Source organism: Lagopus muta, chromosome 3 (genome assembly GCF_023343835.1).
Source record: "Lagopus muta isolate bLagMut1 chromosome 3, bLagMut1 primary, whole genome shotgun sequence".
Taxonomy (NCBI): domain Eukaryota; kingdom Metazoa; phylum Chordata; class Aves; order Galliformes; family Phasianidae; genus Lagopus; species Lagopus muta.
Genome location: NC_064435.1, coordinates 29,053,985 through 29,075,047, shown reverse-complemented (window position 1 = coordinate 29,075,047; position 21,063 = coordinate 29,053,985). Strand labels below are relative to the sequence as shown.

At 41.3% G+C, this 21,063-nt stretch overlaps 1 protein-coding gene across 3 annotated transcripts in view; it reads left to right on the top strand.

Annotated features, from left to right (window-relative positions):
* Positions 1–649: 649 nt before the first annotated feature.
* Positions 650–21,063, top strand: part of PKIA (cAMP-dependent protein kinase inhibitor alpha) — a 38,468-nt gene continuing 18,054 nt past the window's right edge. The window contains exon 1 of one of the 3 annotated variants that reach the window (XM_048939515.1): positions 650–977. The gene's annotated coding sequence lies outside the window, so the exon portion shown is untranslated. Of the gene's footprint in view, positions 978–1,204; positions 1,388–21,063 lie in introns of those variants that run through there. The other 2 variants (XM_048939514.1, XM_048939512.1) reach the window with 2 other exon arrangements.

The following is a 21,063-nucleotide window of genomic DNA, read 5'->3' as shown; positions in this document are numbered from 1 at the left end:
TTTCCATAACCGTGATAAAAATAGACACAAGGAATTTCCAAAGGGGAACTCAGGCTCTTAGTTCTTCTGTTTCACCTGAGAGACAGAGCTGAACGTCCTTACCTTAGCAGGGCTCTTCTCTCCCTCCCTGCTTTCCTCTGCCATTACAGAGGACCTTCCCAGCAGCCCTAGGCTGCTGAATAACTCTTTCAGGAGCTCTGCTCCCTCTTCAGACTTCAGACCACTACGAAACCTGCGGCGTTCCCAACTCGTCCCAACCTCCCGCTCCACAGAACTAAGTGCCCTGGGGCCACTTGTGCTCACAGCGTCGCGTTCCTGGGAGCTGTTCCATCGCAACGTCTCCACGTTGGCTCTGCTTAGGGAACACGAAGAGCTGTGGGACCGGGGTGACTCGGCCACATGCCCGACCCGGGCTGCCCGCTATTATTTGTGCAGCAACACAGCTGCACTCATCCTGTACGGGGGAGAGGGCTGTGACAGGAATCCGGCTTTCCTCACCAACGGGTCGGTCACCCAGCACGCGCACAGCGCTCTATAAATAACAAAAATAGCCTCGCTGCCCACTGGCGGCTCTTAAAAATATCAGGACGCCCCTGCTAGGAAACCGCGCGTCGTGGTGACCTTGACGCACCGCCCTTCTTCCTCCCGCAGCCAGAGAGCGGGAGCCCCCAACATATCAGCCCTCCGTTCCACACAGCCTCATTTGGGGGCACAGCCGCGCGGCGCCTGCGCGCCCCGAGGCGGCGGGAGGAGCGGGGGGAGCCGGGCGCCCACACACAGGCACGAATTACAACGGGATTTCCTTCCGAACGGACGCACGAGCGCATAGCAACGTTCTCCCCGCGGGAGGCCGCCCGTCGGCTCCGGGACCTCGCGTTTCGCTGGTACGGAGCGGGAGCGCCCCGCAGCGCGTCGAGGGACTCCCGCGAGGGGCGGGCGGGAGCGGTGCGGAGCGGCCCATCGCGCGCCGGGCCCAGGTGGGACCCCCGAGCGCATCCCGTCGTTGGCTTGGGGGACGTGCCGCCCTCCCGCGTGCCGCCGGGCATCGCGGAGCTCGCAGCACTGCGGCAGCACCGGCCCTCGGGTGGGAGGGAGCGGAAGGGACCCGCGGGGCGCGGGCGGTGTAACTGGGGGGGCGGCCTCCCCCTCCGCGGCGGGAGCGGAGTGCGGCGGCCCGGGGAGGGGGCGGGGAAGATGACTTCATGCCGCCGGAGCGCCGTGAATTTAGGAGCGGCAGCTGCCGGCGCGATGTGGGGGTGAAGCGTTCGTGGGAGCTGCCGCCGGTTGAGGGAGACGCAGAGTCGGGCACGGTGCCGACGGGCCCGCGGCTCCGGGAGGGGAAGAAGGGCGGGAGGGAGGAAGATGCGCTGAGCCGGCCGCTGGGAAGGTGAGAGGGGACTGCCGGCGCGGGGGCGAGCGCTGCACGGTGGAGCGGCCGCGGTTCGGCACCCGGGCTGCTCCGAGCGCTCGCCTGTGGGGAAAGCCGCCGCTCCTACGGCAGCAGGGCCGTCCGACGGAGCGCTACAGCGCTGCGTTTTATCTTTTGCCGCCGGGACGCGGCTCGGTGCCAGCTCCCTGCCCGCCGCTCGCTCTGCCCTTCGCGCTGCGCGAAAGGCCGTGGGGCTGCGACAGGTGCAGGGCCGCGCTGCGGGCTCGGCGGCGCTCCGCAAGTGGAGGGGAGACGTGTTTGGGAGCAGGAAGGCTCCAGGGTCCATCGTGTCATTGGGCTGCCTGGTTTTGGAGGTCGCTTTACAGGATACTGAAAGGGGCTGGGAGCTGGAGACCCAGACCTTATAGCGAGAAGGTTTATATAGGGTCTTCGGAGGCCTCTGTGCTCTCTGTTTTTCAGTTTCCATCAGCTAGTGTGTGGTTTGAAACAGAAATACCAGTAAATGGTATTGTTTAGTAAATAGAAGAAACAACGGGTTGCTTTGCCATGGTGAGGCCTTACCTCGAGTACTGTGTTGCTGTGGACACCTCAGTACAGAAAGGACATTGAGGTGCTGGAGCAGGTCCAAAGAAGGGCATCACGGCTTGTGAAGAGCTTGGAGAATGCGCCCTACAAGGAGTGACTGAGGGAACTGGGGCCGTTTAGTCTGGGAAAAAGGAGGCTCTTATTGCTCTCTTCCAGTATCTGAAAGGTGCTTACAGCAAAAGTGGGGTTTGTCTCTTTTCACTGGTGACAGGTGAAAGGACGAGGGGAAACGGCCTGAAGTTGCATCAGGGTAAGTTTAGCTTGGATATCAGGAGGCACTTCTTTACAGAAAGGGCTGTTAAGCACTGGAGTAGGCTGGAGGTTGAATCACCATCCCTGGATGTGTTTAAAAACTGTTTGGATGTGGTGCTCGGGGGTATGATGGAGGGTTGTTAAAGCTGGGGTAGTATGGTCAGGTTGCAGTTGGACTCAATGATTTTTAAGGTCTTTTCCAACCTAAGTGATTCTATGATTCTAAGTGAAAAAATGAGAACACTTTAAACCATATAGCTCAGTCAATTGACTTGCACCCTCCTTGTGGAGTGTACACAGCAGTATGTTAAATGAGCACTCCTTCAGAGCAGAGCAGGAATGGAACAGCACTTGCTTGGCCTGAATCTGTTCAGCATTTTTGTTGTGTTATTTTTCTTTTCTTTCTTCTGCTCTGTAAAAGGTTGCTCCGAAGATGGCATGTCAGTATAGGAGGCTGGGGATGGCATGCGTAGGTAGATCATTAGAGTGAGCTCTGTCTGCATGGAGCAGTGGTTTAATAATGGCTGGCTCTGCATGCTTCAGTTTGGAACTGAAAATAGTGATTGTGCTTGTAGTGAGGGAAGGGTAAGGTGTTTTTTTTTTTTTATTTTTCCTTACTGAAAAGTGGAAATGAGATACTAGAACCTGAATGTTATTTTATTGGGTATCTATTTACTTACACGCTTGTTGTAAAGGATACCATTATCCTGTGTGCTTATTGAGCAAGCTCGTGTAATTGCAGTTGTGGTTCCTTGGTTGTGGCTGAAGGCCCTGGGCATGGTGCTGATGATAAAAATAATACGTAAGGAGGTAACTGGCAGTTGCTTGATCTGTTGCCATTATTTCTGGGAAGATGTTTAAATACATCTGTTTGTCTCAGTACTGTTGCTGGGTAGGCAGAAGGCTGATGATTACAGAGACAGGAAATGCATATAAAAGACAATTGAGGCTTCACAAGGAAGAAACAAAGAGTGACTGGTGAATTGCAGTGTCAGAAAATTAGTTCAACAGATGGATTTTTTGTCTGTAGACCAGTCATTAAGAATGGCCCATGCAAGTTATTCTAGCCATTAACTATGGCCCCATATAAACCCTATTTAAGCACTCTGTGGTGTATCCAGTGTATACCTTTCAAACCAGGGAAAGTAATGTCCAGTTCCATCAAATGTGTATCTGTTACCTACCAAACACTTACATTTTTTCTTATAAAACAGTTGGGAGCCTGAATTATCACGCATCTGTTGCTGTTTTTGTTTTGGTTTGTTTGGGTTTTTTTGTTTGTTTGTTTTCTGGCCAGGGAAAGAGTATGACTGTGTGCCTCAGCAATTGCACTATAGCAGTCATTGGTTGATTTCTCCTGTAATTGCCTCTGGTTGGAGAAAGAAATGTATCAGAAAAAAATTGTATGAGTTCAGATACGTGTCATGTTAGTCCACCCATTCCATACTGAGCCCATTCCTTTCTTGAAGAAAACGTCAAGTAATGGTTTCCCATTCTGTTGCTGTAAATGTAGAGTAGTATGAGTTCTTGCTAATGTTGACAAAACATTAGCAGAGTAAGTATAGCTATTTGTGCTTCCTGGCAAATGTAAATAATGATTCAAAAGAATGTTGATGCTTTCTAAAATAATGTGGAGGCAGGGAGGAAGGAATGGTTGATCAAGAGTCGTTACCATAGAACATCTGGTTGGTTTAACACTGAAAACTTGAATTGCTTCTGTTTTTATCTTATGTGTACACCGAAGACAGATGGTGTAATCATGCCAAATGGAAGGGTGCATGTGTCCATAGACAGGGGAAAAAGTTTGTGTATAATGATCAGTGTCAATTTAGTTAATTTAGTTGAACGCTGTCGCTGATGTAAATTCATTTCTCTTTCTGAGCTCCTCTTCCACCTTCTGTTACAATAACTTCCATCCCTCTGCCAAGCAAAGAAAACAATCTGTGTTGCAGTTAATCTGGGGCAGGAACCCTGCTGCCTGGCAGAACAGTCCAGTTGGCCAGCTGGTTGGTGCTGGGCAGACTGAGTAGCAGCTGAGAATTAGTTGCCTTTTTCTCTGAGGGTCTGCTAGTTTAAATTTCTTCATCTAGATTAGTTCTGTGAATTTGTAGGAGTTCAATTATCTTTCAGATTTCTAAGCCACAGCCAGGCCTCTGAACCAGCGTGTTCATTTAACCGAATTTATGAGCAGGGGTCAGGCGGATAGATTTGCATGAAGCTTGTTTCCTTAGGAGAACAATGTGGAAAACCCAGTAACCCTGAATGCAATTGAAAGAACAACAGTTTGATTTTCTTGTGATCCTTTGCGAGGCTGAAATGAAACAGTTCAGCTAATAAATTTGTCTTAATGGGAGAATGTCTGAAGGTGATGTTTCTAAACGCTGTTTGAACCAACCCAAATAACAGCCTTCCTTCCGGAGTAATGTTGTTATTAGGCTTGGAGTTGGTGCATTTTCCCCAAACTAAGAATTCCTTATGGACTAGGATAAAAAGAGACTGCAATAGAATGTGAGAAGGCAGGTATCTTATTTACACTGACATGCATACACTTGACATAAGCAAACAGAATTTTAGCAGTAGTCTCCATAACAAAAAAAAGTTTAAATGCTTTCAAGTCATATGATGCCCTTTATCTAACTGGCACTTCTAGGTGAGGAAAAACTTTCACTTTAGAACTAAATGCCAGCCATCAACTTATATTTCATCACTTACTACCCAGGTGAACCTTCTGTTGGACACTTGAATTGTGGTCAGAACAGAATCTCTAGTCAGTCAAGTGCAGAACTAACAACTGTTAGAAGTAAGTTTTATTCATCCCTAATCTGAAGGCTGCTCCAAAAGTAATGCCTTTTGTTTTACTGTGTTGGCCATGTCATCAGCAGCGGCTCAGTAGAGGCTGAACCTTTCCTCCCGTTACTCTTTGTTGCTGCACGACAGATGGCAGCAGAGGGGCGGTCTGACACAGTGGCATCTGTCATGAAAATGAGTGTGAAACAAAGGGCTGTAATTAAAGTCCTCCATGTACAAAAAATTGCAACCACTGACATTCGTTAACACTTGCTGAATGTTTATGGAGACCAAACAGCGGGTGTGAGTGCAGTGAGGTGGTGGGTGGTGCGTTTCAGCAGTGGTGACAGCAGCGTGAAAGGCAAACCATGTTCCGGATGGCCATGCAGATCTTTGCATAGCTAATGGTGATGGCTGTGATGAAAAGCAGTGTTTTGTAGCTGAGAATTTTTTCTATCCAAATAGCATTATTGTGCTCTTTGTAGCTGTTGTGGTTTCCATGGAAATAAATAGGCGATATTACTTTCATGGCAACCTATGCATATCAGCAGTGGAAAAAAGACAGGCTTTAAATACTTTTGTGTATACACCTAATGTAATAATACATGGGCACTTCACAGCCCGGATACTAAGGACATAGATTTAGTATCTGAAGCATAGAGATACAAGAACAGAGTTCGTGTATGCTTTTGGGGAAGGCAATTTGGTTGAAGTTTCTCTCTCGAAGAGAGACAACACAAGCATGAATTTGTTCATATTAATTTCATGATGCATTGAGAGACTAGTGTCAAGAAAGTCTTCTGGTTTATACTGTTACAGAATTACTCTATTTTCTAAGCATTATTAGAATGAATGTTAAAATTGGCTATTTTAACTGTTCTTTGGCTTCTCAGGTTTCATGGGCAATTTCAGAAATACTTCAGTGGTAGCTAGTTGGTCTTTGAACGTTTGTGCATTGTTTTCTGCATTAGTTCCCCAGTGATTCATCAGAAGTGACAGATAAATAGGTCTAACCCCAACATAACCATCTCAGTTTTTCTTACTTTGACTACTTCTGTGTCACATCTTTGTTCCAGAAACTATCCCAAAAGACTCAAAAATACATTGAAGTTATCCTGGCACCTGTTAGTTAGCCTGTAAAATGTGCTACAGCTTTAATGAGATCATATACATCTTAATATATCTATATAATTATGTATCTATATTTGCTAACTATTCTCTCGTTTGCCTTCTACCTCCTACAGAATTTCCATTTACACATATGGTGAGCACATAACTGCGGTGAAACGATCTCACCACCTGTTGTTTTAAAATAGCACAGATGCTTATTAATGGTCCTTCCACGATACTGTTTATAGTACATGTTAAACCTCACTTAAAATACTGTGGATCATATTGGTAAAGGATATTATTACTTCGGTAGCAGCCTTAAATTGGTTTCTGTTTGGCATCTTCATTCAATCTGTTGATTGTTTGTAGGTAGGAAAGAGGCCATCTTTGTAGGAGAGTCAAAGCTGGGATCTGCAGTGAGAAACGGATCATTGAGTTGTGTGCAAAGTGCTGTGTGAAAATGGCTGTTGCTATGTGGATACCTGATCAACCCAAAGAACTTCAAAACATATGATTACACAGCTTCTCAGTGCTCTGTCTTGACCTCAGTTGCTTTGAACTTCTTTGTGCCAAGACTCAAGAGCAGAGCTATTGCACTTTATGGCAAGGGAAAGAGAATAACCTGAGAAGTTATGCCTTGATCAAGAGCATCTCCTGATGTACTTATCTATTATTCATTTATTTTTTTCATGGAAAAGCCAATTCCAAGCTGACTAAACTAAATTTATCCAGGTACATGTTCCATCAATTCTGTGTTTTCTCTGTCCAATCTAAAGAGTGACCTGGATTCTCAACTTTGCTTTCAAAGACTTCTGCCAAGTATGTAATTCTCCTATAACTTTAGACTTGTGAGATTTTTTTGTTGTTTTTCTGTTTGTTTGTTGTTTTGGTGTTTATTTGTTGTTTGCTTTGATACAACCTGATCAAACTAGAAATTAGAAATGCATTCAATGCATTTTTACTTCAAAATCATCAATCCATGAGAAGGCAAACAAAAATTCTTGATGTTAGAGTGGCAGTTCATTGTCGTTCACACTTCACTGGGATGTAAACTTAAAAAGGTGATCAGAGTAAACAGACTGCAGCTTTTTGAAGTTCTTGCTTAAGGCACGGTACATTCGTGGTGTTTGTATGTTTCTTGTGAATTCCAAGAAAGCACTGCTACGCACTGGAAAAAATACATAGCAGAAAAAGGAATGAAGGATGTGCTTTATAGCTCATAGGATCTCCTGCTCTGAGCAAATAAAGTTATTGTTTGCCCTACGATGTTGCCTATCAGATGTCTGCTCAGGCTGTCTAGGATGAACATAATGTTTCTGAAAGAGATTTTTGTAGCATATCAGTACAAAGCTAACCTGTAATAGCAGAATCTGCTATTGGAATAAGGCTGCTGGCAAGCTTTCAGTAAAGGATAGTTGGAGAGTCATATATTACTTCTCCATTATGTATTAAGTAATCATCTTTTGATGGAGTTTTCATGCACTTGATAGCATTGATGAAGAGTTTTGTGAGCTCTAGTAATATTTGCACAATTTAATTTCAGGGGACATAATGTCCTCGGTGAATGTGTTCAGTTACTCAGATTTACATTCTCAGCCTCCATGCTGTACTTTGGCATCTATGTGGAGTAAGTCTCCATTTTGCCTTAAATTTGTTGCCTGATTGTTTAATTAGGGACCTTTTTAATTGTTCTGATGTGAGAAATGTTAAACAGTTGTCCTTTTCCCTGACTTACCAGGTGATTTCATTAGGTCTATTGCATTGCCTTTTTTTTTTTTTTTTTTTTTTTTTTTTTTTTAGGAGCTGTTTCTTCTTGGTCTGTTTACTCTTTCTGCATCTGTAGGCTGTTCCATATCTGATTCCCCATCACTTTTTAAAAAAATATATTTTCCTTCCTACAAATGTATGTCTGTAAGAGCTTGGGAACTCTGCCTGGTGGTATGGTAATTTCTATTTCTCTTCCATTCCTTTCCTAGACTTCTACTATACTGTTTTTTTTTCCCCCCACAGATGTTAATTCTATGTTTTGTTTGGGCTGGTCTCTGGCACCACTGTGAAGTTCTTTGTAGGATGACTGCCATGAGACTGTGCCGGGTCTCGTGAATGGGTGTCATTAGCAGGAGGTTAGCAGAAATTGATAGCTGGTTATCAGAATGTTCATCTTGCAAATGTGAGAAAATATAAAATGTGTGTGCCTTGAAATGTAAGGAAAAAAAAAACACCAACACATAGTGTGTAGCCTTACAAAGCAAGAGAGATTATACATACCTTCTTTGTTTCATATTTCTTACACTTTGCAATAGTGGGATAATGGCAGGTTATGGAGCTGGGCTAATGTGTGTGAGCAAAGACATGATGATCCAGTGATGAATGAATGAAAAGGCTCCACTAATGTGTATAAGCATGTGGGGAAAAAAGAATCACTCTAAAAGCCAGGCATAATGTGAAATGCTTCATGAATAAAAAAATAAAACAGCCCAAAAATAGGCTTCCATGTTTTAATTAACTGTTATTTATAAAGTCTCATGGTGTTAAAACGTGATAAAAGATGTGAATGGAGCATGCGTGAGCACAGAAGCTGTGTGACTTGAGGAAGAGACTTGGCTTATCAATATTGATTACAGCATGCCTTAAAAGCCTGAGGACATCAGAGCTTTTTGTCAGTGAGATAAGCACATTTCATCATATATTTGCTTATATACAGCCTGCTAATATTTACATTCATTTCTTAGACCAACATCAAAACCTTTTCCAAGCAGAATATTGATACTGAGTAGAGAGTGCCCTGAATTATCTGAACAGCTGGAGGACTTCTTGAATAATTCTTTTGTGTGTAGATTTCTTGGTGAGAAGTGCAAGTGTTGATATGCTGAATGGCAACTACAATATTATAAGGCAGTGAAGATTTTATGTAATGCCAGTGTCATTCACTCTGAGTGACAGCATGCAAAAAGAACACTGCCAACCCTGCATATCCTTTTGGAGTTAAATTGTTGCAGCTATAGCAAGTGTGATGCTATAAGGTCACAAGGCAAGGCAATGGCAGCATTCTGTTGAGTTTCACAGAAGCACGAACACTGATAAATGGTGAAAAAAGATGCAGTCTCCACGGAAAGTACCACACCAACCCTCAACACATACACACAGCAAGGGTATTTATAGAACACAAACATGATAACCACACATCCAGAGGAGCACAGATACTGTGTGTAAGGAATTAAAAGCATGTGACATCACTTCCTCACTAATACTTCTATATTCATTATATATAGATATAGCAATAAGCTTTTAATACACAGGCAGCTAATAATGGGGAATGATTTCATTAGTGCATAAGGAAGGAGCTGCATGAAGATACTTGTGTTACGAACTAATTGTCATTCTAGAAGTGGATCAGTTTTACATTCTTCACATTTCATGATTATCATACAAACCAAAGAGCAAGAATAATTTATTTTACTTTCCCTCTCTCAGATTTTGGAGAATTGTGTTACTTGTGCTGGACTTCTGATCATGAAAGACTTCAAAACACTTAACAGCCCTTCCATTTTCGTTGACACATACGGAATGAAAAGTGTGGTTTAAAGGCTGTTTTTTTCCCCACAGATGTATCGTGAGTAGAACTACAAAGCAGGGAGTTATTTACTCTGAGCTCTAGAAAAAGGGACTGATGTCTGATAGCTGCTGCAGCACGTTGGGCCATACTGTTTCCTTCTAAGCAGAAAATTCTCTTTCCCATCGCTTCTGTGCTTCATGGAAGCAATTTCTGAAGGATGTTTATTCATTACAAGCTGCAGCTATGCTTCTTAAGTACTTGTTTTAGTGGGACAACTCACTACACCAGTGTACTTTGTGTATGTTTGTTAGATTCTCCAAGTCCACTCTTCATTGTACTGTCTGTTATCCCACTATCCTTTCTTTTCCTTTGTCTGGCTAAATCGGACACTGATACTCCTTTTCCAAATCTCCCAAACATATTCTTTACTGATTTATTTATCAATAAGGAAGATTTTTGAGTTTGTAGTTGGGATTGCCCTGGTAGCACATTATTTTGCAAACACTTTTGACTACTATCACAAACTTCTTTTTTTTTTTTTTTTTTTTTTTTTTTTTAAACTAGCAGGTTGTGTACTTGTAAATTTAAAATTTGCATAGGCAAACTACAAGGCAGTGGTTTGATGCCTAGTATGAAGAACTTGTTTTAAATACTGCTCTGAGATCAATATCCAAATGACCACTTGTCTTTCTGTGGTAGGTTGCATTGATTTCCCACTAGAGTGAGAAGAGTGCCACAAATCTGCTAGCCAGGTTGTGCGATCTGAGCCACCCTCTGAGCACCGTGCAGTACTTGAGTACCTCGTTGTGTCTAGGCATCCTTAGGGACAGATATGAGGTTTGGTTGTTCAGTTTTTGTTTGTATGGAGCAGGGGTCAAGCTTGTAATCTTCATTTTAATTTAGGCAGTGTCTGTGAACACTGAACACCAGAACAGTTTCATATTATACTGTTGAACTTTCAGTACATCTTTAGCTTTTGTCAACTCTTTCTCTGAAAAAGAGCCATAGTCAAACATAGACCACTTTCTGTGACTTTTCTGTTTTCTCAAGATCTCCACATATAGCTTAAATACATGCTGGCTTTTGTAGCTGCTTGCTTGGTTTCATGTGGGAGAAGCTGCACGCCACTATACCTAACAGTAACTAGTTACTCATAAAGGATCCTTCATCCTCTGAAAATCTTCACATCTCTGAACACAAGATAAACAAGACTGGCATAAGCTCTGAAATACCCAGCTGAGTGCACTTGAGTCATCTGCAGCACACCTACTTGGACTGTGTGCAAGTAGATGTCGGTTTTTTTTTTTTTTTTTTTTTTTTTTTTTTTTTTTTTTTCCCCTGTGGAAACTGGAATGGTATAGGAGTGCCTAGCTCTCATTCTAAGATTTAATCATAACGAATCTGCAAATACTTGTGGAGTGTGCAACTGTAACATAACTAGAATCTTGCTTATTGTTCTGTAGAGTACTCTGCTACATTTTTCTATGAACAAACTTTCTTTAGGAGTTTCTTGTCATCTCAGAATGACAGAAGTCATACTACCACTACTACTGTACTGAGTAGTACTGCTGCCTTTTAATTTTTCTTTGCTGGAGCATCTGCAGCAGGATCTCTAGTATTCTGATAAAAAAAAAAAAATACCTGTTTTGGCAATATTCCTATTTCCATAATTGCTTTGAAGAGGTTGTGCTTTCTCTTCTATCCTGAGATGAAGATTGCATACTTACACATGTGAGACTTATCTCAAACATCCAAACATTCTGCCAGGTGCTGTGAGGGAGGGAGCTAAAATGGCTTTGCCAACTTGTCATTCATAGTCTTGGCTACTTAAAGTGCCTTTGTGATGCTTTGTATTATCAGCTGAAATAATTTTGACTTTGTCCCCAAGCTGCTTACGCCTTCCCTGCCTGATTTTTGTTCTTTCTATGAACTGGTGAAATACATTTACTTCTGTGGCATCCAATGGAATGGACATTTGTGGCACATTTGCTAGTTGTTTCTTTTTGCTTTGTCTATACAAGCTACCAAACAGAGTAGAATTCACTTTTCCCACATTGTTGAGTACAGCTTACTCAAAAAAAAAAAAAAAAAAAAAAAAAAAACCAACTCAATGACACCAAAATTTAAAAGGAACTGCCCGTCATTCCGTCTTTCATGCTCCTCTGCTCTTCCTTCAAGTGGAGGAACAGTGAAAAAATTACAAGAGTCAAATAAAAGCTTATGTCTTTATTCAAAATGGATAAATATAATAACTTAAAATTACCAAAGTATGTCAGTCTGATGTTACTCCCATGCACAGTAGTATAAAAAGCGATACTCCTTTTACTTAAAGCTTTCAAGGGTAGTAATATAATTAATGCCAATTGCTGCTGATTAACAGAGGAAAAATGAACCCCACAAAAGGGATTGTAACATGCTGGCTGTACGTATTTTTAGAGATTGCAAGTTTGTTTGGCTTCAGGAAGTAAACTTAGTGGTGTATTTCAGAGATGTGAAGTTAATACCACTTTATGTCTACCAACCCAAACACCTCAAGTAAGTTATCTGCCAGGTTTGCTGCTTAGTTCTGAATGCCAGGCAACATGGCGGTCGACAGTTGCAGCAGAGCATGTGGTATGTGACATTCACAGCATATTTTACCCACTGGAACGTTTTTGTACCTGTCACGGAGGTGTGATGAATGTCTTCCAACAAGTATGTGGTGGTGTTTCGGTCAGCACTGACCCAGACTGAGCAGCTGCTTTTGACTTCACTGTAAAAGGATTTCTAAAAATGGATTACTTACAAGAGTTTTTATCTGCTTGTTAAATACCAAAGCAATCTATGTGTTGAATACATACTCAGTAATAAAAGGCATTCCCTTTTTTACTCAGTCCCTGCAATGTTCTGCAGTATTGGTGAGTTTTCCCTTAACTTTTTCTCCTCCATGACCTCCTCCCACCCCACGCCCCCAGCGAGGGAACCTTTTTCTCCATTCAAAGAAATGTGAATTACTTCTTCAAAAGTAGTTTTTGATTACAGTTTACATACAGCCAATTTATTAACAGTACTCTGAATGTCATTTTAGTAGGGTTCACGAAGTATGTTTGCTTGTTAGATGTGTTCAAAGACAGCACAAACAGAGCGACACATTCTCCTCAGCTATCGTAAAGGCTTCTATGACATTGTGGAGATTTTTGTTCTGGGTGTTGTTTTTTTTTCTATGTAATACAGACCACATTTTTTCCAAGTGTTTGTCTATGTGGCAAAGTTAAGAAAAGATCTGAGCAGTCTTCTGGCAGTAATTTTACAGGAGCCCTTGGTTTTATAAAAAGCTAAGAAAGGGCTTTTACGTTAGTGTCCTGACAAAGCTTCTGAAAAACGCATTTTAAAGTTATTTCTTTTTTCCTGTGATGTCTGTGATATTTTTGCAGCTCTTGGTCTCTAAACAACAGGGGGAAAAAAAGTTTAAATTTAGCTTTTGTGAACTTGTTTACAGCCATCTGGCTTTGTCTTCATTGTAGTTTCACATATTAAATAACACTTTCTTGCTAGAAACCTATGAAACTGTTAAAACACTGAAACTGGGCATTTCTTTCTTTCCATATGACTCATCACTTTGCTTGCCTCATTTGAATGTTTTACACTTCATTAATCCCTTGTGGTTACGTTGTATGTCTTGGTTCTTTCTCCTCTGTCTCTGTTGGACAATATGAACTTTGTTTCATTTGTCTTTTTGCATTTTGAACTTTGGTACAGGCTGTTCTCCCCTGCAGCTTCTCTTTCCATCTACAACAGGGTAATATTCTTCCAGACATCAGCGTGTTGCCTAAAGATCAAGAGGGCAGTTTAACATTGCATTACCTTCCCTACTTCTCTTGCAGTAGATGAAATGAAAACTGCTGTGAAAACAGAAGACTACCAGCTGTGCCAGATGCATGCTACCTAGTAGCATGAAGAAAACCTCTTGTATAAGTTGCACCCAGAGGATACTGGCTGGGTCTTTCAAATTAATTATTGAAAATGGCATGAGAAACACAAGATGAAGAAACGAGGAAAAAACGTCAGCAATTAAAATGAGTAAACTCTCACAAAGAGTCTCTGAGAAGCAGCTTTTAAAAATACACAACACCAACAAACAAATTTATAAACTATTTGTTTTTCACTGCTGCAGCCAGAACTCGGTATGAGAGGTGCCTTTGTAGACTCCTTTGTCTTTGGCCTCTGGCTGTTCCAGCTCACTCTGTTCTTGTATCCCACCCCTTTCTTCTTTTTTTTTTTTTTTTTCCTTTTTTTTCCCCATAAAGAGCAATGACAAAGATCAGAGTTGTACTCTGGACCCATATGTCTGAGTGATTTGCTTCGTACTATTCCAAGTCTGTCTTAGTTCATAATGTCAGTATACTAGTGAGGAAAAACAAAATGCACTGCAAAAGTGCATTTTTTCAGATGGAAGCAGATGAAATTTTTAATGTTTTTTTTTATTTTACTGTTTCAAAATCTGATTTTAAAACAAGGTTGTTTTTCAGTGCCTTCTCACTTCATGCATTCATAAGACTGTTACTTGTGTGGCAGTTCAGAATGGAGATCATAGTTCTGCCTCCAGTACTATGCTACCCAGGTTGTAGATAAGATGCAAGACATTATTATATAGACTATGCATAAGTGTCAGTAGTAAAATATATAGCAGTGTTCCAGTTATCAAGTTCAGGGCCAAAGTGTGTCTTGCAAATTTAGGAGTGAAAAATGGATATCTTTATCTTCTCTTGAGAAATTAAATATTTTTGATTGTTTGGGTAGAATCTGATGAGGATTTCACTAGTGAAAGTTCCCCAGTAAAGATAATTAAAGCTGGTATCTTGAGAACTCTTTGCATTAATTTTGTATCAGATTATACTTTAATTTCTGCAACCCTAATTAATCGAAGTTTAATAGTTACTCAATCTGTAGCAATGTTTTGGGCTTAAAAATATCAAGGGACATATTCCTAATTGAATATTAGAACCAGTGTCTTCTGCTTCTCTCTTCCAGAAGAGAAATAGACTCATGTAAGCACAGGGGGAAAAGAAAGAGGTAAATGTCAGCTTGTCCTTCAGGACAAGAAATGGCAGCAGAATGAAGACAGTGAAGTAATTAACAGGTCTTTCTGCAGAAGATGAGGTGGCCTTTACTGTGCCTAATTACGCAGACTGTAATTTAATAGATGCTGCCTCTGTCTCCCAGTTGGATCTTTCAGTGGTTGGTTCCTGCAGGCAGTCTGAGTGCTTACATTTCTAGGCCTCTGAGCAGAGATCGAGGTAATGATTGCCTGAGACCACAGGCTGAGAGAACGGATTGCCTTGTGAGAAGTCAGAACTCTCATCCTTTGTGGTTTAGTGTTATAGATTAATCCTTTGTAGATTAGTGGCTTTGGCCTGTAATGTTAGCAGTTTGTATTGTAGCAGGATAGAAAGGAGTATCAACTTCATTCTAAACCTCAGCTGTTATCCTCCAGCAAATAGAGCTATAATCTGGTTTTATAAACCTGTTTAGAGGTGACCAAAAATAAAATGTTTGACTGGTTAAGTATGCATCAGGATCAAGCATCTTTAGAGCACGGCAAACTAATTTCAGGAAATCATCTTAATAAGACTCAGTTATGTGTAAATGGGGGCTTTATTTCATCTATGACATGATGTTGATAATAGTAACAACTTTTTGAAGTCACTCATCATGGATTAAGCAATGTGTATGCAGACCAGTACCCCGTGCTTTTACAGTTCTTTTGTTGAGACTGGGTTCTTGATGATCCTAACAAAGATGATCAGCACCTCCCTTACGAAGACAGGTTGAGGGAGCTGGGCTTGCAGGGTGACCTCATTGCAGCCTTTCAGTACCTGAAGGGAGCCTACAAACAAGAGGGGAATCAACTCTTTGAAAGGGTAGATAACAGCAAGACAAGGGGAAATGGTTTTAAGTTGAGGGAGGGAAGATTTAGGTTGGATGTCAGGGGGAAGTTCTTTAAGAGAGAGTGATGAGATGCTGGAACAGGCTGCCCAGAGAGGCTGTGGATGCCCCATCCCTGGAGGTGTTCAAGGCCAGGTTGGATGGGGCCCTGGGCAGCCTGGTCTTGTATTAAATGGGGAGGTTGGTGGCCCTGCATGTGGCAGGGGGGTTGGAGATTCATGATCCCTTCCAACCCTGGCTATTCTGTGATTCTGTGATTGATCCAAGAAAACATTTTCAAACTGTATGTAGCTCTATGATAAGAGTAAGTGAACAATGATAGGAGTTGTCCATAATCACTGTGGGACCTGGCTGTACATGTATGTCCCTGGTTGACTTGTGAAGTGAAATTTCCACTAAGACAATGAGCAGCAAACTAACTAACCTTTCCCAAATTTATGCGTTATTGAGTTTGTAATTATTTAACATATCTTATTCTAATGCAGAAAAATACAAATAGGTATGTGCCAACAAGAACTGCAAGCTAAACTTGCTCTTCTGTCAAACCCACCCACATAGAATATATTCAAGAAAAGCTCTATCACATGCTGTAATCTGAAGACTGAAGCAATCTTGAGATCTAAATTTGAGTACACTTAATAACTGTTTATAATTCAGCATTCAAACTGTGCTGGTGTAGGGCAAGAAACAACAGAAATCAAGCAAGAACTGTAGAACATGGTGGCATTTTATAATTGTGAATGTTGCCAACATTGTTCTGAACTTCATAGTTTCTTTTCCTTAGGGGTATTCACTTTCAACAACTCCTGAAGGCTTTCTGCACAGGCTTGTTAGGGATAGCTAGTGAAAAATTCTGGAAGAATCAGAAAAGAAGATATATTTGCTGGTATTGTCCTTAGCATCAGAATATGAAGAAGTTGCTTTACATAAAGCACAGGTTTCTAGTCTAATTGTCCTGTACTACTGACTTCATACTTTGCTTTTACTTGTTTATAATTCTTCCTTCTTTGTAACAAAGTTACAGGAATATGACTACTTGATTCTGTGCTTATTTATTTGATATTACCTAATCACCCCTGCTTTTGGGGCTCAGTCGTGGCATATAGAAATGGCCTTGCAATATCGTGTTTTTGTCTCTGCTTTAAGGAAAAGTATACTCAGAATAGTCTTCTCAGTGAATTATACAAGCTGAGTAAACGCTACTTATTCTTCTGCACATATCTTAACAGCCTTTGACCTCTAAGACCATTCTCTAGTATCAGGTGTAATTCCGTTTGTAGACCTCCTTTACTCTATTCTTGTTGGTTTAGAGTGCCCAAAGATTAATAGGAAGAAGTGCAGAAGAAAGCCTAATATAAAGCCGAGCAGAGCAAACATTGTCTCGGAGTGGTAAGGATTAGCTCTGCAATACTTGATTGCTCCTGTCATAGCATCTAAAAGATGTGATGCTTTGCAGTTTCATAGAAAGTTTATGCAGTGTTAGTAGAGCTCACGGGAATATTTGATTACATGCTTAATAATCGGACTGAAACAGTTTGCGTTGGCAATGTGATCACCAGCTATATTTGCCTCAAATCAGAGGTGGTAGTATGTTTTCTTTAACTTACAGAAGTTTTTCTGTTATACTCTTATTTTTCCTGTGTGGATTTTTTTATCTTTCAAGTTAGCAGTTAACTAGAAAGTCAATTGCAAGTGTCTCAAATAGGCTTTGTGATGTATTTGTTTGGGATTAGGTAGTATTGAGAATATGAGAATTGCAGTTTGTTTGTTTTCCCTGGGACCACGGTGTGGTTTCTTGTGGTGGTGGTCGTGGTTTTCTGGTTTGTTTTCCAGGGTTTGGGGCTTTGTTTCCTTTTTTTTTTTTTTTTTTTTTAAATAAATTCCCTTCTTTATTGTTATATTCCTAAAGTATGTATGGTGTCTGTTGTATTCTGTGCTGTTTTTTATCCCAGGGATGGCATAGCTCTTCACTTTAATCTTATGTTCTAATAATACCGTCTTCTGATCATTAGACCTGGAGACTGAGCACCTTTACTCTCACTCTCTACAATCTAGTTTTATATTCTTAAAGAAAAGAATTCCATTGTATTTAATTTTTGGTAGGGAAAGTTGGATTGTTTGCTTTCACTTTCTGTTGAACCCGTCAGCATTGATAGCTCCTTAAACAGTATACTGAGGTTTACCAAGCAGGAGAATTATTCACCTGAAAATAGCTTTAACAGACCTCAGAAATCATTGCATTATTTAATGTGGAGTTTTAAGTAAATAGCCAAATTCCCCTTGGGCTTACAGATAAGTTTACTAATATGGCTTGTGAGTCAAATGACTCAAAGATTTGTTGTGCTTCCCCAGAAATGTATTGGCACATGTAGATCACTGTCATTGGGATACAGAGGATTGTTCAAGTGATGATGTCATATAAACTAGCTCTGTGGAAAGGAGTGGACACATGCTGAGGCATGTGGATTCAGCTCTGTTTCGTATAGAAGAGCAGAAGAAGCAGAGATTTCAATTTCGCTCCAGCTTTACAGATTCTTGAATATTTTTCCTGTGTTTCAGGTACTCTTAACAACTCTTAACAAAATACATTTAACAGTTAATAATGGAATTTAATATATTAATTTATGTATATATTCAAGTAGTGATATTTGAATAATCCCTGTAGGGTGCTGAGCAGCAAGAAAGGCAAAATTTAAAAGGGGAAAAATACTGTCTGATTCTGGATGTCAGGCTTAGATATGCACAACAGTGCTTTAACAAAACTGAATAGGAATAGGAGGGATATTTTGGAAATAAATATTTTAGACAGACACTGAGGCTGAGCAGGCTATATCCATGAACTGTCATATGAAGGCAAGACTGGACTGAAAAGCTTTTTCTGAATGAAGACATCTTTCCATTTTCAGTTGACCTCTGATTTTTATCTTGATCTATGCGGAAAGCATAAATACGGATTTCTATGTTGCACGAATGTCTGTGCTGTTTGTGTGGACACATTGGTGCTGTTTCTGTCAGTTCATGAGGAGGCCATAGGTGGGAGGTCTAAGGTTGAGGTGATGGAAATATTTTTTCAAAGTAAGGGTAGAAAAAAAAATCAGTTAAAATTTACTTACGTAAAGGTTGCCTATGAAGCACTTATTCACTGACGTTTTTAATTCAGTGTGGTCAGAAAATGTGGGCATCAATTGCCTCACAGCAGAGAGAAAAATGTCTTTCTCCTTTAATTTTTTAACAGTGTAGGTGAATTTCTGACTCAAGTTACGGAGTTTTCATCAACATCAACACATCTTGAAATTAACCCAGATTTCATGGGTACTGTCCTACATTTCAACGTTACAATAAATTGAATTTTCAAAAGAGATAAAAGATTTGGGTTTGCCATTTTATTTCACTGCTTACTTTAAGATATTTTTGTAAAGGCTGGTTCTTACTCATCTATGAAGCTTGAAATCCTTCGTAATATCTCCTTTTGGCCACATGAAGCTGAAAATGAGCCTCTGCGTACCGGTCATTAACCTGAACTTGGCACACTTCTTGTGTATGGGCAACTGTATTTTTGTTTGTTGTTTTCAGTTGTTACCATGTTAGATTTTTTTTAACTTATTTCACTTGTGGACTATTTGCATTTTAAACAAACTAACCAAAGCTTAGCTTACAAGCCATAATGTCACTCCATGCAGCATGCTTGCATCGTTGGCCCTTCTTGCTCTTCTGACAGAATCCAGCAGAATAATGTGGTGTGATTTTTTTAAAAAAAGAACTCAATTTTGTTACTATAGTGAATGCTTTCTTGGAAGCTGCTTATAGGCTTGAAAAGCTGATATGTACTCCTCCTCCACCTTTCTTCTGGTACAGAAACCTAAAAATGTCAAGACTAATCTTATGTTTAAGTTATTTAAAATAACAGAGAAAAGAGTCCTCATCTTTTCTCATGTAAAAAAAAAATGGGCCTCAGTGTTGGGAAAATCACATTGCTTTTGTTGTTTATAGAAATCACTGCTGCAAGGATCACAGTCACTGAGAACATAGAGAATATCCTGGTCTGTGATGTTACAGACTGCTGTGTAGACGATAACGCCTTATCCACTGCTCATGCTATTAGCATAGTTGACACACAGCCTTCACTTGGAATGAGACTGTCATGTATCAGCTACATGGTATCAGGGACATGTGACAAACGAGGTTATCACGTGCCTGTGATTTCCTAGTCTGAAGAAGAAAGAAAGTGACAGCAGAGCAGTTTCAGCAAGCTGGTAAAGTTTGAAAAATGCACTGAAACAGCTATTAACTGCTTCTCGTGGCCATTTATATCTGCATAGTATCTTGTGATAAACATGAATTCTGCTGATGAGCGTGCTGGTGTCAGAATATTGGCAATAGGGTGGCTGCATTGGTGTCCTGTGAGGAGAGGCTGGGGGCTGCCCAGCGTTGTACAGCCTCGGTGCCAGCTGGCTCCATCTGCTGAACCCACTGACCAAGCTATTGACAGCCACTCCTGGGAAAAGTGGGCATCTCTGGTGCCTGCAGCACAACCTCCCCTTCCTTCTTTGACCTTAGTGTTTCCTCTGCTGTTTCTCTCACTTTTTACTCACACTTCCTCTGCCTTCTTTTTTAAGAAGGGACAAAGTATGTCACACAGGCAATTATTGCTAATTAATAACAGTCTAGAGCAGTGAGAAAACTAAAAGCAAACTGAAAACACCTTCCTTCCATTCACCATCTTTTATCCCCACGCAGACCAGGGCTGCAGTCAGTCCATAGCATTTTGTCTTGGCTGCTCCTGTCACTCTGCTCCACATGGGGTCCCTCCCACAGATGCCATCCTTCCCCAGCTGATCCCATGTGGCCTTCACACAGCCTGCAGCTCTCCAAGCACTGCTCAAACATGGCTTCATACCGTGGGGCCCTCTTTCTGCAGTGACCTTGGTGGCTGCAGAGCTGTTTGTCTCACGTTTCTCACTCCTCTCTTCCTACTGCTGTTGCAAAGCAGATTTCCCCTCTCTTAAATCTGCTCTCCCAGAGCACACCAAGCATCTCTCATGGCTCAGCTCTGGCAGCAGTGGGTCCCTTTGGGAGCAGCTGGAGCTGGCTCTGATCTGACATGGAGCAGCTGCTCATGGAGACTATCCCTACAGATCTCTGCTACCAAAACCTTGCCATATAAACCCTATACATACTTCAAAATATTATATTTGAAGTGCATCTTCCTTTTTTTCTTTCCTCATTACTGCATGGAAAAACAGTTGGACACTGAAGTCCCTCCTAGCCATGGACTGTAGTGTCTGCCAGTCAGAAAGCTGGACATAGGCTGTTGATGTACAGATCAGGGAGAATAGACCAGCATGTGTATAGTTACCCTTTCACTCTTGACAGCAGGTAAAAATCTCCCTATTATCATGTTTCCCTACAGTTTCTTTTCTTACTTTTACTGTAGTGCTGCATAGCTGGGAGGGCTTGG